At 35.0% G+C, this 18207-nt stretch overlaps 1 pseudogene; it reads left to right on the top strand.

Moving 5' to 3' along the window:
• The first annotated feature begins 405 nt into the window (after positions 1–405).
• LOC114501046 lies at positions 406–508 on the top strand (annotated as a pseudogene).
• The last annotated feature ends 17699 nt before the right edge of the window (positions 509–18207 follow it).

Here is an 18207-nt window from a genome sequence, read left to right as displayed (position 1 = left end):
TGCTGATATTTTGATAAGCTTATGTATATTTTCAACTTCTGGGCTTCTTTTAGAATAAAGAATTTTAGAAGTATTTTTTTAACACAGTCAGGAAATATTTTATTGGGCTTTAATATGTCATGTGCTCTAGTTTTATTATAGGATTAGGTGCAAAATCATTTTTATCCTGTATATCACTTTCACAGTATTTGAATTCCATTATTATTCTAAAAAGAAATTTCTTTTCTTCCCTACTCTCTCCTTTTGTTTTAATTTTCTTTTTCTGTTTATGCTCTTACAGTTCCTGCTTTTTCTCCCTTTCCCACCTCCACTAAGCCCCACTCTCTACCCTCCCCAAGTCAACCCCTATATAGTTGTCCATGTCCATAGGTTGTGTATAAATGCTCTTTGGTTAATAACCTCGCTACCTCTCCTTGTCTAAGGTCAAGTGTAGTATCTGCTCTTATCAGTTTAGTATCTGATACATCTTCTAGCCCTCACTCTCTCTTTTCATTTCTTTTTACCTGCTTTCCTAAGTTCCTGCCTTGCTGCTTCCCTCCATGCTTCTATTCTATTTTTTTTTAAGGTTTTGTCGTTTCTGGATGTTTTCTGCAGTTGGGAGTCACAAAGCATTGTTTACTTTTTTATTGCTGTTTCTTGTCTTCATAAATCCATGTAAATTTCATCAAAATATTTATTTTATAAATAAAATAGTGAAGATACTTATAGCATTTTTCATATGACTATATTATGGTTCTAAATAAAGAACATATTTTATTTTCTTAATTTTTAATGCCTAAATTAATGATAACTCATCTTTTATGAGTACTTCTGACCAATACAATTCCATTAATACAAAGGAAATAGTAGAAATCATTTGTACTTATATGTATTATTTATCTGCGTATTTGACTTAGGGCGTTTATCATTCAGATATTCATGGAGATCTATGTACTTTAAGGTGAATTATGAACTTTAATATTTTTGATAAAGTATATAAATTTACCTATTAAGTTGATCTGGGTATGTTCTAATTTATTAGCATTGTATTGGCCTCCTTTTGAGAATGTAATGTTTTATAGAGTATAGTTAGTTTGAAAGTTGTATTTGTATTTCTCAGAAAGAAATGAGGTTTAAGGAGATTTTCTTACTCAGGACATAATTTATTGCCCTCTTTTCTATGGTGTCTATGAATGTGATTCTAATGCTCTTAATCCTTTTGATATCTGCAGATGAAAAAATAAATATTCCTTATTGTGAAGGATGTATTTTCTGCACCAACATAATTGAGTCAATCAATAAAATATGTTTCCTTTGCTCTGCACAACACATTCCATCAATTGAACAAGTGCACTTTTTAAAAATGCCTAAATTTTCCTGTGGCAGACCTGTCACTTTAGAGATTTAAAATAATAATGAGAACAATAATAATAATAACTATCACACTTACACTCTTTCTGTGTGTCTGCCTCCACCTTTCAGGGAGCCCAGGCCACGTGAAGCCCCTTGTGGGAGTGTGGGCACACAGAGTCGGCAATGTGTGGCTGAGCCCCTAGGGTTCTATGCTGAGCTGGCCCCTTATAGACGCAGTGCATTCTGGACCACTCTTCACCATGTGGAAAGAGGCTGGGGCCTGCAGAAAGCCCCATGGTTGCTCAGTCTGGAATATTCAGGCTAACAGTAGCAAGTAAAGCTCATACTTTAAAAGGCTTTAAAGGTAATTAAATGACAATCTGATCCCCATCTGTTTAACTCGTTTGCCTGTCACTTGTTGTGAGCACAGAAAGTATTGTGTCCAATACTTTCAAACTTTGCAACCCCCCAAACTTCATGTTTCAACCCTTTCTGAGCTAATTAAACTCCAGGGTATTGACTCAGGCTTCCAAGAATAACCAAGAGTGGTTAAATAAACAAGTTCTGGATGTTACATTGTGAAGTGCTTCTCTCATAGACAGGAGAGCAGGTTTACTATCTAGGGCGCCGTGTTCCCTGGGGTAAGGCTACGTGGGCCTATAGGTAATTAGAAGCGTCCAGATGTTAAACAAAGCAAACTAGATGACCTTAAGGGACATGCCACCTAGGCCATGGACAATTCCGATGAGATGTTTTATTTTGATATTTCAGAGCCATAGTATTTGTGTTTGAGACCTGGTCCTGCCATTTACTGTATAATCTTGGGTAAGTTTATTTTTTCTGAACTTCAATAGATTCATCTCTAAAATGTGAATAATCATACTATCTGCCTCATAAAGTTGTTAAGAGAAATAATGAGATGATAGATGTCATAGCATTTCATCTAGCACTTGCTAAATAATAATTGTGTGTATATAGTATATGTATGTATATACATATACATATTATATATTGAATATGTGTAGTGACTACATAGAATATATATTCTAGCTTCATCTATAGGCAAAGGAAAATTCAGCATATTTTCTGGTCTCTAATAAATGTTCTCCTTTTTATGTTAGTGCATCTTTTATATTTTAGATCTAGACTATAAATTTCTTTTTTATTGATCATGTTTTAGTCACATGATTATAACTTGGCTCTCATATTTGGATTTAGACAATTTGCTTCTCTCTTTTAAAATATCACTTCCTGCCCTGGCTGGTGTAGATCAGTTGGTTGAAGCATTGTCCCATAAACCAAATGGTGGTGGGTTCGATTCCTAGACAGGGGTAAATATGCAGGTTGCAGGTTCCATCCCTGGTTGGGGCACATACAAGAATGCAACATATTGATGTTTCTCTCTCACATCAGTCTCTCTCTCTCTCTCTCTCTCCCCCCCCTTCTTCTCTCTCTGAAGAAGCAATATAAAAAATGTCCTCAGGTATGGATAAAACTTTTTAAAATATATTAATTTCTTCTTTTAATGATTGCATAGCATCCTGCGTTATTCTTTTTTTTTTAAGATTTTATTTATTTATTTTTAGGGAGGGAAGGGAGGGAGACAGAGAGAGAGATAGAGAGAGAGAGAGGGAGAGAAACATCAATGTGCGGTTGCTGGGGGTTCTGGCCTGCAACCCAGGAATGTACCCTGGCTGGGAATCGAACCTGGGACACTTTGGTTCCCAGCCCGCGCTCAATCCACTGAGCTACGCCAGCCAGGGCTCATCCTGCGTTATTCTTTATGTACTTTATAAAGTTAGTATTTTTTTATCTCTGTTTAAAGAACACTACCCATCTAGTTTATTAAAATATCTAACAATCTGTACAATGTCAGGTGAATAATTGGTTTTCAATAAATATTTAATGAATAAGAAAGTTACGAATTAATGACTCATAAAAATATTCCCAATCGATATATATCTTGTCAAATTCTCAAAATACATTATTTCAAGTTTAGCTACATTCTTTACTGTTTTCTGTTCAGATTCATTGGTAAATGATCTAATAGGATTGCCCTGGGTTCATAAACTCAGATTCATACAAGGTCTGAAAAGTATTATAAAAATGTATAAAACAAGCCATGGGTAAAAAGGACAAATGAAGATTGACATTCTGTCTCAGTGTCAGGAAGGCAGTAAATTCTCTTAGGGACTGTGGTAACTAGAAGGGTGTGCCATATCTGAAGATAAGTAACCCTCCTCAGCAAGAGCTGCTCTTTGCTACATGGATATTCCAGCCAATTATTATCAAATTTGAAAAAGAATTCAGAAACATATCTTTTTTTCCTGTGAAATCTCTAAGTCTGTGAATCATGTGAACTAATGCTAACATGAATACTGTACCACTAAATTCTTGATTTAACTAGCTTTGGGATTAGATATGACCTGCGGGCTGCTGGGTCTTGCTCCTGCCTTAACCAAGCGATGTCACAGTTCTCTGCATATGTTGTATAGATTATTGCCTTCTGAAATGATTTCTCATGGCACATTCTTAATTGGCAGTACTTATTTGGCAAAATTCATGTTTGAGTAAGACAGATCAGTAGGTTGGTTTCCGTGTTTGGAACATCTGATTGCTTTAAATCCTACCCGATGAGCTTTCTTTACAAGTCAACTTAATCTTCTCATTGCTATTTCATTTTTGAAAACCCAAAAATATTAAGGAAGAAAATGAGACCTCTCTAAAACTAAACCAAAACATTCTCAAGGCTGTATGGTCAGCCAGGTGTAGGTGCCAACGTCGGTTTCCTTTTAAGTTGGACGTTACTCTTCCTTCCTTAAGGAAGAGTTTCATTCAAGCTTTTCTCCCTCTGCTGCCCCTCACAGCAATGAATGATGAGCATCCCTGAGCCATGGCAAACAGCTGCTGCACAGGAGGGGCCTTGACCCTGACATCTCCAGAGCCTCCTCAGGGCTGAGAAATGTATCAATAAAACCAAGATGCCAGGTGATACTGCAGACTCACCACTTTGGCTTCAAGCAAAACCACTCTTGGTTTATGCTCCCTCATTATTTCGTTGTTATTGTTGTTGAGAAAAGATGTCTATGCCAAAAAATTTACAAGTGTATAATGCCAGGACACTGCCCTCTCCTTGCCACGTGTTGCTCCTCCAGCTCCATTCCTCACTGTGCAACTGTTCACACTGGATTTCTCAGTTGCCCCAAATCACAGAAATACATTTTTTTTTTCGGTCAAGATATGTGCAACTTCCCCAGTAGCCAAGAAAACAAGATTAAAAAGTTAGATAATATTTTCCAGTAGTAATTTGTGAATTTTCAAATTGAGATATACAACATTGTGAGGGATTGGAGTAGTTGATATTCTCAAATTCCTTTAATTATAGTAAGTATATAAAATATTTCTGAGGGGAATTTAGTAAAATTCATTAGAATCATTAAAAGGATTCACTATTCTTTGTCTCAGCAAGTCATCTTTAGGAATTCATTCTAAAATAATTCAAAAGACAAAGATTTCTCCACAGGGATGTTCACGGCAAAATTTTAATACATGGAAAATTTTGAAACAGTTTAACAGATACCTATAAATGATTTAATAAATTATTACAAGAGGTATACTATCAGTGAGGCTTTCAATGACATAAGAAAATATCTATGATTAGGTAAAATTAAAAGACTCAAAACATAGAATAAGATTGTAATGTGATATCAAAGTTTTATTTAAATTGTTAAATTAATAACAACCTATATGCAAACAATTTAGTTTATAGGAGTTACCTCTAAGAATAATTATGGCTATTGAAGAAAAAATTGATGTCCTACATTTCTTGAATATTTTATAATGAGCATGTTGTCTATAGCCTTCCCTACCCTGCAAAAACCAAAAAAAATTCCATTAGAGTAATAAAGACACTATAAATGGACTAACCAAAAAGTTAATTTTGGTTTTATTTATATTATTTTATTTTATATAGCTTTAATAACTGATGACCCAGATAGGTTATAGAAGCAAACATAAACTTTTATTAAAGAGACTATGCAATAGCTCCTACAACAAAAGACTTAGAGGCACAGACAATGCAGCCACTTTAATAAAGACTCTAAGAGGGACAAATATCCTTTTCCAAAGTCACCACCAAGGCTCCAGTTGTGCTACCACACATATTAAATTGTGTATCTTTACCTTAAAAGAAAATGGTGATCCCAAGACAAAAAAAAAATTTCAATAAGGCAACTTAATGTTAGGAAATCGTATTAGAACTTTAAGTGAAAGTTGGCACAAAAGGAAATTAGGAAATATCTAGAAAGACTTCAAAAATGTCACTTTTGTCCAGTCACCTTTGATTCATTTTGCTATTTGATACCTGCAAAAATAAGACACTATGATGGATTCAGTTAGTTATAGTATGCCTTTAATATGGAACTTAATTAAATTTCTAGTGTAGTAGGACATCTATTATTCTGAGAGAGAGAGAGAAAGAAGAAAGAAGTCCAAATTCACTGAGTTTGATGTATGCAGAGTATTCTTTAAAGGATAATTCATATTCTCTTTTTAAGTCTGACTTCAAAGCACCACTAATAGATAAAGCAAGGCAGAGTGTAATTAAAGCCAAGCCGATTAAATTCAAACAAAAGCAAAATTATTTAAGTATACTCATTCAGTTTGAATCTCATTGTATTCATTTCCCCCTCATCTCAATGAACATTATTTTTAGATGAGACATATCTCACGTTGGGAGGTTGGGCAGGGGTTGGTACCATTGCAGAACTCCATTACTCCTGAGCACCTAAAATGACAATGAAAAGCACCGCTATGTCTAAGACCACAAATGCTTTTCTGTTTATCTGTTGCCAATGTTATTGATCATAAGGGCTATAGCATTTAGTATTTTGTACATAGGTATACCATGTATCCATATTGGCCTATTGTAATCGTAGTTCAGAAGAAAGGCTACAAGGAGTAGTTAACCAGAGGGAATACCCCCCACCCAAAAAAAAGCAGAGGGAGCACTCAGTAATAATAAAAATAATAATAAGTGAAATACAGCAGGTTGTGAGGATTATCATTTAAAAAAATTTTTTTTCAAGTCACTTTTAATTTCTTAGTCAACATGTAAAAAAATATATTTCTTGTTTCTGGGAAAGCCCACATACAACATCATTAGAGTGCAGCAGGAGAATTTGGTGAGTGTTTATACTGAGGACAGGATAATGAGATAAAATGTTTAATTCTTCTGAATTTCAGAATTGCCATATTCTAAATGTCTGTGTCTCCTCAAACTTTACATGTTGAAACCCGATTCCTACTATGATGGTAGGAGGGAGTGAGGCCTTTTGTGGATGAGTAGGTCATGAAGGCAGAGCCCCCATAAATGGAATCAACACCCTTATAAAATATACCTCAGAGAACTCCCTTGGCCCCTCTTTCATTTAGGGACACCCACAGATGCTATCTGTGAACCAGGACCTAGTTCTCCTGAGACACCAAATTTGTCAGTGCCTTGGTCTTAGACTTCCAAGTCCTAGAGACTTGAAAGGAATTTTTGTTGTTTAATTACCCAGCCTATGGTATCTTTGTTATAGCAGCATGAATGGACTAAGACGAGAAAAAAATTGTCTCCTTACTAACGTTTAACAAATTTTTTCAAGCAAAAGGTTAATGCTTTTTCTTTCCCATTTGATGGTGGAAGAGACAAGATACTCCACACAAAAGGAGTCAGAGAAATTTCAGCTTGAAGAACTATTCTTGTGGAATAAACCATTCAGAAGACTGAATGGTCATGGGAATACCAACCAAAAAAACAAACAGTCACAACAAAAAGAAATGAACACAAATTAAAGCAGCAACAGCTGGTAGCTCTACTCTTCTTAGCAAACTCACAGATAGAAAAACACTTAAATGAAAAGTGATGAGGCTTTTTGGTTTTTTTTCCAGACATGAACCCCTCACCAGTGCATGCCATTGATATAGTATAAGAGATTTTTAGCCATGGGAAAGAAGGAAATTCTACCTTTTAAGACAAAATGGATAGACTTTGAGGGCATTATGCTAAGTGAAATAAACCAGGCAAAACCAAATGCTTCATGGTATCACTTATATAGAGAATATAAGAAAGGTCAAATGTACCAAAATAAAGAGTAGGAAAGTGGTTGTCAGCGGGTATGGGGAAAACAGAGAAAGTTTCATAGAGGGATACAAACTTTTTGCTATAATATAAATAGGGTCTAAAGAAAAGCATGTAGATTATAGTTGATACAACTGTATTACTTAATTTAATTAAAATTTGCTGAGAGAGTAGAACTTAAATGTTCTCACACAAAAAAATAATCTTCTTAAAATAAAGTATCAAATTTCCACTGCCATGCTTACCAGCCTATATCAGAGACTATACAACCAGCCTTCCTTTTACCCTTCGTTTTTCTTTTCTTGCTATTTCTCTTTTATTGATTCTATTGAAGACCAGCCCTCCATGAAATTCTACCACTTATCGCCTGCTCAAGGACATTACTGTGTAATTCCTCTCTCTGTTCTGTATTATCAGTTTCCTCACTCAATATGATCTTTCTGATGGTCACACAAATAAGCTAAGTTGTAATATCTCTCATAGCTATGAAAACTCTTCATTGTGCCTAATGTTAGCACCAGCTCTATTTCCTTTTGGGGAAAGACTCAAATCATTGTCAATGTGATGTCTCAAATTTATCTCCTCTCATTTGTTTTTTGTTTTTTGTTTTTTTTTTTAAATACCTCCAGTCAAGTTTTAAGCCTTTTCTCTAACCAAACTGCTGTTCTTAAGTTCTCCAATGATGTCTGTGAGGGGAGGTCCAATGATTGGTTCTGAGTTCTTTTCCTACTTGACTTATCGGAGGCATTTGATATAGTTGATTACTCCCCTATGAAATACTGTCATTACTAGAGTTCCAAGACAATATGGTCCCCAGGGTTCTTCCTTTGTGATTTCTTCTTGTCACTAATCATCTCCCAAATCTCTATAAAGCTCAATCCTTGAACTTTTGGTTATTTTTTTAAAATCAAAATTTGTTCCCTTGGCAATTTCATCTCATCTTATAGTTTTATATGCCCTTGATATGCTGACAAACACTAATTTATATTTCCATCTCAATTTGTTCCCTACATTTCAGATTCTTATATCCAGCTATCTGCTCAACTTCCCACTTACATATATAATGTGTCTTATACTACAAATGTCTAAAATTAAGCCTAACCTTTCCCCATTCCCATTATGGCCTGCTTCTCTTACCCTCTTTTTTTTTTTTTTTTTTTTTTTTTTTGGTCAATTAATAGCCATTTCATTCTTAGAGTTGCTCTGACCAGTATGGACTTATTCTCGATGCCTGGTTTTCTTCCAAATCCTATATTTTGTAAATAATCAACAAATCCTCTCATATATACCTGTGTGAGATATTTAGATTTCAAACCATCTTTACAGCCTTCACCCCGTCACAGTGGTTGAAGACTCTATCGTCTCTCAAATGAATTATTTAACACAGCCGCCAGAGTGAATCTTCTAAAATATGTCAGGTGACATTCCTCTGCTCAGAACACTCTGTTGGTTTTTCATCTCGTGCAGAGCAACCTTGAGTAGGGTAGTTTATAAATAAATGTACAGGGATGTGGAGGTTGCATATTCTCTTGTAAATTTATTATTTCAAAAAGTCATTACTGAAAACCTTCTAAGCACCGATATATATGACTGTATCCATGACATCATATTAATTTAACCTGTTTAACATAATTGTTCAAGCATTCCTCTTTGTATGGCAGTATTCTTAGATGACCTTCCCAACAACAGCCTTCCTTTCATTTAGGAAGTAATGCCTTGCATTATGAAAAGTAATAATAACTACCCTTTGTTATTCTTCTTCATAAGTAACACTTTTCAACACTAGAATTCATACCCCTGCATGTAAAATTGACTTATTAGGTTTAAATAGTATATCTTCTATTGCTTTAAGCTTTACATATTATAGGGATATAGTCTTAAAAAATTACATATTGCAAGGATTCAACATATTATGGAAATGAGGATGGGGAAAATGGCATAATTTGAGCTATAATTTTCTCATGTAACATTTTTATTGTGCCTACTATACTTGTGACACTAAGTACATTTTTGAGCTTTTAGTTATGTTGTATAATTTGGTAGGCATTTCTAATAATTAACCTTGATTTTCATATAGCTAGTTTTTCTGTTTATGATCAATTAAATTATATATTATATATTATAATTATATATTATATGTGTATGTTATATAAGTATGCATAATCATACTGGTTTTGGTAATGAAGTGCAGTGATATAGTTCAATTGCCAAGTAATACATCAATCTTTTCTACCATTTTGTATTGTTTCATGCTTGTGAGTACACATCTCTACTTGTGAGACAATTCAATATTCAGATGACTGATACAAAATATTATAGAAACATGGAAACTTGGAAAAATAAGACAAGTGGTCTTTTTGGAGGAGAGGGATAAATCTGGTATAGCCTATATTTTTTTTAATGTTAGTAAAATTCACATGTTCTTAAAATGTATTATTTTTAAAAAATCACTTAGTGATTTTAAGCAATCACCATGGCAACTATTTGCATCAGAGCACTATTTTTTCCCAGAGCTATTTCTGTGTCATTAAATCCAGTGTAGTACTTTATTATTTGGTATCTGTTAAGTCCATATGCATTTTAGTTTCTAATTTACTTAACAAATGATGTTTGACAAAAGAGAAAAGTTATAGAACAATAAACAACACTATTAATTACCTCATGAAGCAGGACACCACTATATTTGTCAGCAGCATTATGTCTTCAAAATAATTTTGCCAAGTAATTAAGTATGAACATATTCCATTATCAGGACATATATCCTTTTTCAAATTTATTCATTATCATAAAGCGAAACCAGAAACTGGAACGAGTGAAATTGCAAAATTGCATTTATTAGACAGGCGTTTTTTTCCTTATTAAAACAAAGGAAAAGAAATGGGAAAGAATGTCTAACTCTACGTAAGAAGAAATATTGCTTATCATTTGTTACATTTTGTTCATTAGACTATTGAAGGTAATTACATGGAAAAGAAAATACCACTTCAGTTTAAGACAGTAATTTGATGGGGATGCATATTTCTACTCCCCTTGAGTATTTATTGAAGTGCTATTTTTATTTGAGAAGTACCCATCTTTTGTTATTTAGAAAGATTTAAAGGTAGTATGAGGATTCCACAAGCCTGAGACCATTGTAGTTGACTTTCACTCTCCACCGCCCCCTCCCAGTGTGGAAGAAAAGAAAGGTATAAATAAAGAAAACCGTGTAAGAGAAAGCAATAAAGTGCAATTTGTTTCTGTGGCCTCTAGGGTCTCATAAGTTTAATGCTCCATAACTTAAGTGAGTCATAGTATATCTATATTTATGTATCTAAATAAAATACATATAAATATATTTAAATCACTAACATACACCTACCTATACAATGGCTTATAGAATGCACTGTTGAATTTGATGGCTCAGGTAGTTGTTGCAAAATGCTGGACACAATGCAGTTTCATCCAGATGTTCCAATCATATGTCCTAATCATATGTCCTGGTTGCTATGTGTACCTACTGCGCAGTCAAACACTGACTCAGTAAATGGAGACAGGAACTCACCATCTTCTCACTGTGTGTCACGTGCCCCCAGCTGCTTCTCCCTGTTACTGTATGTTAATAGCTTCATTACACAATGCTATGACCGAATGAAGCAAAAAAAATGTATAGACTTTGATAAACCTATAATTGCAATTTATACTGGGTGTTCTTTTTTAATTTCAAAAGCAGTAATGCAATTTAATACAGGTATTTCTGGGAATCATTTAATTTATATGTCCTAGAATAAAATGATCAACTCTACATTGTCCAGTTGTTGCAACTAATATTTGACTGAATTCACTATTGCAAATCACTGCTTCACTTAAGTTCTTGAGTAGAATTAGTTTGCTTAATATATGAATCTTACTTAAAATAAAATGATAATGTAAACATATAAACAAGTGATCTTTCATACTTGATATATTTTATACTAATAGTGGTAGCAAGACAAATTATTTTTTCCTTTAAATGTTTACATTTTGAAGAAAATGGTTCAAATAATTGTAAAACTAACGGAGGAATAAAAGGGTCTTAGCCATTGCGGCTGTAAAGATCTTCCCAATAATATGCAAATACTAAGTATTCTTGGGTGAGAAGGATTTTCTCCCTAAAGCAAAACTTGTTCTCTCTCTGATGCTGTATGTGGCAGCATGTCATTTGGAATGCAGTGGCTTTTCGTGGGAGTTGCTAAGACACGTTCAGTTTACACTGAGTTGCTGAAGTCATCGTCCTCTCAGTCCAGTGGCTAATAAAATTACAGTGTTAAGCAGAATTAAAGCAAATAACTCTGAAATACAACTTTTAAATGGAGCTTTACCACTGCCTCCAGCTTCCAGCCTGCCAGGAGATAGATCATTGAAGCTCATCTTGTATTTCTTGAGCTTTTCTTTCTTTCTTTTTAATTTTTTTTTCTTTTTCTATCCTCAAAAGCTTCTTAATTCCTCAGTCCAAAATACATCTGTCCAACCTAAAGGTACAGTTGTTGATTCCTGTTCACTTCACATCATTATGACCTTCAAACGCTGGCCAGCATTTCTTTGCTACCAGAATGGATTCCACGCAAGGCTCTGAATATCACGACTGGAGCTATTTCTTAAGCCTCACATTTCCCCTTTTTTTTCTGAGCTTTTGAATTTCTACAGCAATCTATTTACACACTTAGTACTGAAACCCATTGGTCACTAGTAAATAATTGCTTGCAGGTGTATCTGAGCATTGGTGGATTCAGGAAGTAGTTGTAATACATTACTTTTTAACTGGTAGTGAGGAGGTAACAAAGGAAGCTGTAAGAGTTATTGTTCTCCACCTGCTTTTCCTCCTTTTGTCATGTCATTTTAAAACAAAATGATCAATAATGTATAAGTTGAACAAACCTATCGATAAAAAGAGACAGTATGACATAGCTACTTGTGCACAAAAAATCTGAGTATCTGACACAAACCAAAGTTCAGAAGCAGGTTAGTTCTATTTTTTCCCCATTTTATCAGCGCCCATTTTTGTGCAAGATGACAGCATGTGCTTCTCTTAAAAAAGCAGTGACATTTATTATTTAGTTAACAATCCCAAATGAATAACAATAATGGAATATTGCTAAGTGACTCGGTATGTGGTTCCAAACACGGTAACAACAGAATTGATGTGCTTATTTTTGAAAGAGAAAGAAAAACAAGCTATTGGGAGGATTAAATCAAAGTGCTTGTGTGAGCTCTGAGCCAAGCAAACTTACGTTCTTGTCTAACTTGTGGTACATTTTAGGCATGTTACTTATCTTCCCCGAGCCTTAGTTTTCTCCTGTTAAATACTGAGATAAGAACAATAATGTTGTTACAGGCTTTTGTAAGCAGTAAATAGGTCATGCATGTGAGACACTAAGAACTATTGACATCAATGTCAAAAATTCCAGTATCACCAAATCTTAATCATATTGTCATCATCATCATCATCATCATCATCATAACAGTTTCATTGCACTTTTCATTTGTATTATGAATGTTGCTTTGACCAGAAAAAATAATTTTAAATATTTGCATAGGGTAGTGGTTAAGAGTAAATACTTGAAAGTTACACTGTGTTTAAATCACTCCCTTCTTGAAACAAGGGGTGTGATCATACATACTTCACTTAATCTTCTAATCTGCAGTTCCTTTACTTGTGAAATCAGACTAATCATACACCCTTTTTACATTATAGTAAGGATTAATAGATATAATTTCTGTATTTTCTGACACACATTAAGAACCTTATAAATATCAATTTTCATCTCTGTTATTATTACTAGTATTGCATGAGATATTATTTTGAGTTTTCCCTTCTTGCATCTTCTTATCTCGATTAGTACACGTCATAGATAAGGCAGTGCTTAGTGCTTAGAGTATTTTGTGCTAATTGCCTGAGAGGAAATACAAAAGAAATAAAGACAGCTATTTATTAAATGTTGAGATTTCGTCTTTTTAAAATGAACTTTATAAGGTATAATTTACATATCAATACAATTAAATGCCCTTGTTTAAGTGTGTAGTCCAGTGACTTTTTATTTACAAATATATACACCCTCAGAAACATCACCATAGATTTTGGGGGTTTTAAGTTGACTTTTGATACTAATGGCATGACAATAGTTTCTAGTGGAAACATAATTTGAAATGCAACAATTTGAACTACTAGAATTCACCTCCTTGAACCCTGCAGGATTCAGAACATTATATTTTCCCCCTTCATAACAGATATCAAAGACTGTCTAACCCACGTTAGATAAAAATTCCACAGGCCAGCCCTGGCCAGGACCTCAGCTGGTTAGGGTGTCCCCCTGCCGTGTCGAGGTTGCAGGTTCAGTTCTGGTCAGGGCACATACAAGAAGCAACCAATGAACGAATAAATAAGTTAACAAATTGATCTCTCTCTCTCGCTCGCTTTCTAAAATCAATAAATGAAAAAATAAAAAAAAATTCCATAGGCTAACTATAGTAGCAAGAAGCATCAGAGAGACTAAACCCTGTCTTCTGTCTTTCAACCAGGCGAGGGGGTCAAAAGGAATGACAGAAACTTCAGACAAGTTTGGAAGCTGTAAGAGCAGAAACCACCTGGCAGAATTCAGGCAGGTACCAGCCCCACAGAACACCTGCATGCACAGCACGGTTTAGGAGCAGGCAAAGAGAGATGGACAAGTTAGTACCCAGGCAATGGGCCTGTGGCATACTTTAGCATGACCTGAATGCCCCCGTCTTAGAAGGAAGGTAGAGTTTTAAAAAATAACAAAAAAGAATACTTTGTGTTTTTGTGTTGTTGATTACACAGTACGATATTTTTTTACCCACCATCCAGTTACTGATATGTTGATAATGTACCTGAAATTGTACTCCTTTTGCTTGGCTTTGCTGATTGCATTTCATGTACTCATTGCATGACAAGCTTTAATTGGCTGACCACTATCATTCACCCTGGGTTTCATTCCCTACTCTTTTGGGTCTCTCTATCTCTCTTCCTAGATTATAGATTCTTCTACCCATTAAACCAAAATTGTTGATGAAAGAATTTTAAACAAAGACATAACAATCACTCATCCAGAGTGTTTCCTTTGATTCTCAGTGTACAAAAATAAGCTCTTAGACTTAAATGTGAAATACAACAGAAAATAATCACTCAGGATAGCAATCGTCCAAGGAGGGTACAAAGGTAAAGGAAAAAAAAAACTATAATGAAAATCCTTTTTTCTTCAAGTGCATAAGGTAGACAATATCTTCTAAACTGCAGGTTAAATCACTCATCAGTGGCTAGTGATTTAATCAATCGTACCAATGTAATAAAGCCTCCAGAAAAACCCAAAGAGTTGGGGTTTGAAAAGCTTCGTACCCTGCTCTGTACACCTCTTCCACCTGGCTGTTTCTAAGTTATATCTTTTTGTAGGTAAAATGTTTCTCTGGATCTGGTAAGTCCTGCCAGTAAATTAATTAAACCAAAGGAGGAAGGTCATCGGTACCTCCAAAATACAACAACTCAATTAAAAGTACAGGAAACAACCTGGACTTGTGATTAGCATCTGAAGTGTGGGGCAGTTTTACAGGACTGAGCCCATATTATGAGAAATATGACACTATCTGTAGGTATACAGTGTCAGGCCCAGCGGTGGCCGAGAACTGTTCGCTGCTGTGGAACCACCCTCCCCTCATGCACACAAACTCAGTACACCTTGGGATGAATTGATGTTTAGTGCCCCTTGGAGGCATTTCACATAAAGTTTGAGGGTTTAGCAAATGCAGACCTTAAACCTGCTTTTGACACAGAAATGCTGTGAAATCTTTCTTTTAAGTCACTTAACCCCAATACGCTTCAGTTTCACCTTCAGAGGGTTAAGTACAATACTGGGTTGAACAGCAATCCCCCCAAAGATTTGTCTACCATCTGATCTCCAGAACCTGTGAATGTTACCTTATTTGGAAACAAGCCTTTGAACATGTAAAGTGAAATTCTGAGATGAGATCATTCTGGATTATTTGAGTTAGCCTTAAATTCTGTAACAAATGTCCTTGCAGGAGTGTGGCTTGGAATAGCAAAGAATGTATTCTCCCCTGCAGCCTCCAGGGGGAGTAAGGCCCCGATGCAACTTGATTTTGGACTAGCCTCCAGAGGTGTGAGAGAATAAATTTGCATTGTGTAAGCCACTAGATTGTGTGGCTTGTTGTAGCAGTTCTAAGAAACTAATGCACAGAGTCACTGTCAGCATTGAATGAAACAATGTAGAGCTCTTGGAAAAATAAATCTTAGCAACTACACACACACACACACACACACACACACACATATATGCGTATACACACATATACATAGGATTCCAATAGCTTCTCACTAGTAACATCTATACGTCTATGACTAAAATGTCTATCTCTGTGTTTATCTCATCCAGCCTCTTTTCATCTATTAACCTGGTTCTGCTTGCTTGGTAGTTATTTTCCTTTAGTTCGCGATTTTAACGGTATCTACTGCAGACTGAGGATTTTAAACCAAGTACTCACTTGGTATAATGGATTGGAAGTGACATTTTTGATTCAGATTCAGATGAATTTCAGTCTCATTTCAATATTTCCTGTATATTTTTCTAGGGAATAGAATACATCATCGAGGTTTCCAAATTTATTGATATACGTTAGTTTTAAATCTTTTCTCATGATTTGAAAGAAAAATCTCAACTGTTTCTCTGCATCTGTTCCTTATTTAGGTTCATATAATGTCTTCCTCACCTCTTTTTTTTACCCTTAGAGTAAACATACAGTAAGTACACTGGATGATTTAGGGTATATAGTGCACTGAGGTTGTGAAACTACTTCTTTATCGGGATACAGGATATTTCTGTCACCTCCAAACGTTTTTCTGTGGCTTTCAGCATTCATCCGCCTCTCCAACCTGTCTCTGAGGCATCCACTAGGTTGCTTTATACCGCTAGACAGTGTGCATTTTAAAGAAATTTATATAATCAACTCATACAATATATGGTCTTTTGTTCTGGCTCCATTTACTCAGTGTGAAGATTTGGGTATTTCTATTGTATGTATTAGACTTTGTTCCCTGTAAATTGCTAATATATTTTACCACTGTAGGAGCAGTTATATTGTTTTCAGCTTTTCATTACCATAAATTAAACTGCTAGGAATCTTCAAATATGTATCTTTGGGAGTATATTTTTATTTATTTTTTAAGTGTAGAATGCTGGGTCTTTTGGTAAATTACAGTTAACTATTTGAGAACCTCTAAACTGTTTTATAAAGTTGTAGGATAATTCACACCAGCATGTTAGAATTCCAACTTTCTCTACATCCTAACCAACGTTTGGTACTCACAAATTTTTATCCTCACCCAAGGACATAATTATTGATTTTAAGGAGAGGGAAAGGAAGGGAGAGAGAGAGGGAGGGAAACATTGACCATTTGCCTCTCATATGTGCCCTGGTGAGGAATTGAACCCTCAATGTTTTGGTTTGCAGGACAGCGCTCCAACCAACTGAGCCACACTGGCCAGGGCAGTACTGAAAGATTTTTAATTGAAATTAGTTTAATGGATATGAACTAGTATGACATTATAGGTGTAATTTAATATAATATAATTTAATTTAATTTAATGATGTTTTCTTACTAGACCTCTTGTATGTCACCTTTTTGGAGGACTCATACTCAAACATTGCCAATTTTCTAAAATTGGGTGTTTCTCATTTTATATTTACTTGCAGGACTTTAAATATCTTCTTGCTACAAATTATTTGTCAGATACATGTATACAATTATTTCATATTGATTTTCAGTAGGAATTCACTGAGGAAAAATTATTCCAACTTTAGAATTATATTTCTCTTTTAAGAAATACAAGGAATCAGGTGTTTGCTACTCAGCTTCTCTCTTAGAAGGATTACTAAAGTCTGTATTCCTGAAACAGATAAATTTACTCAAAAGAAAATCATGAGATATGAGAAGCAATGGAGAGCTAAGAAATATTAAAGAAATCATTATGTTATTATATTTATTTCAATAACGATATAAGGGGAATGTAAACTGCTATAACCATTTTGGAAAACTGCCCATAATTCCTCAAGCTAGACCACATGTATATCCCATAAACCAGGAATTCATATACATGTACATATGCATATATATATGTACACACACATATGTATATACACAAATATGTATATACATATGTGTGTGTACATATATATGAGGGGGCCCAAAAATCCTAGAATTTATTTATAAAAAATTGTGTATTTATTCTTACATGTTTAAACTTCAGTCACCTTCAAAGTTCTGTCCATTTGTTGCAATATACATATCGAGATGTTCATTCCACTGCTCAAAACAGTTTCTGAACTTGTCAATTTTGATGCCTTTTAGTGCTTCTGTGATTTTTTGTTTCACCTCTTTCACATAGGCAAAAACTTGTTGTTGTTTTTGGGGGGATTGCTTTTAATGTGAGGGAACAAAAAAAGTCTCTCCGGGCAAGGTTGTGTGAATAGGGAGGGCTGGGCATGGGGGTCATGCCATGTTTGGTCAAAAACTGCTGAACACTCAGTGTGGTGTGGGCAGGTGTGCTCGTAAATCACCCATCATGACATGGGCAAACACACTTGAAAGGGCCTTCAAGAAAAATTCACTGAAGCCAAATGCAGCCTCTCACAACAACGCCAGCTGGTACCCTGATACAGATGGGTTCCTAGAACACTCACCTAGCGGGGGAAGCCTGTACTAAGGG

Source organism: Phyllostomus discolor, chromosome 6 (genome assembly GCF_004126475.2).
Source record: "Phyllostomus discolor isolate MPI-MPIP mPhyDis1 chromosome 6, mPhyDis1.pri.v3, whole genome shotgun sequence".
Classification (NCBI taxonomy): domain Eukaryota; kingdom Metazoa; phylum Chordata; class Mammalia; order Chiroptera; family Phyllostomidae; genus Phyllostomus; species Phyllostomus discolor.
Note: the sequence above shows the minus strand (reverse complement) of the source record. Positions and strands in the feature narration are given on the sequence as shown.